The sequence below is a fragment of the Volvox carteri genome (assembly GCF_000143455.1).
Source record: "Volvox carteri f. nagariensis unplaced genomic scaffold VOLCAscaffold_122, whole genome shotgun sequence".
NCBI lineage: Eukaryota > Viridiplantae > Chlorophyta > Chlorophyceae > Chlamydomonadales > Volvocaceae > Volvox > Volvox carteri.
Window position 1 is genome coordinate 68,326 of NW_003307665.1, and position 718 is coordinate 69,043.

Below are 718 nucleotides of genomic sequence, written 5' to 3' on the forward strand. Positions count from 1 at the left end.
AATAGAACTCGCCGCCACTCACTGTCGCTGAACTAACTTTAGTTACTCTTGGCTGACATCCAGCCGGGAATGGAGGCGGGTGGCCACCGTGAGGAGGAATTGGGCTCGCTTGGAGAGGTGATATGGGCGGGAGGCGCGGGGCTCTTATGTGTTTTATGTGGGGCGTTAAAAAGCTGTCGTACTCCGATATGGCTATCGGAATACGGCAGTTTTTTTATGTAGGCAGGTAGTGGTGGGCCACATCTGTGCCAGGGTTGTTTTTCCTTGTGGATTTGTTACCCCTTGCCCTCTTCCTTGTTCCTGATGCTATGGAGGGTGGCTGGGGCTGGTTGGGGGAGGGGTGTGTGTATGTTTCGCCTCCGTCATCGACGTGCCTGCCCTAATTGACGTGCCTGCCCTAATTCTCATGTTCCCATCCACGTGCTGCACGTGCAGCAGGCCTCGGACGATGGGGATGACGTCCAGCCGGGAATGGAGGTAAGATGGGGGTGAGGGTCGGGGCTCTTATGTGTTTTACGTGGGGCATCAAAACGCTGTCGTACTCCGATATGGCTATCGGAGTACGGCAGATTTGTTTGATGCAGGCAGGTAGTTGTGGGGCACAGCTGTGCCAGGGTCGTTTTCCTTTGTGGATTCGTTACCCCTTGCCCTCTTTCTTGTTCCTGATGCTATGGAGGGTGGCTGGGGCTGGTTGGGGGAGGGGTGTGTGTATGTTTCG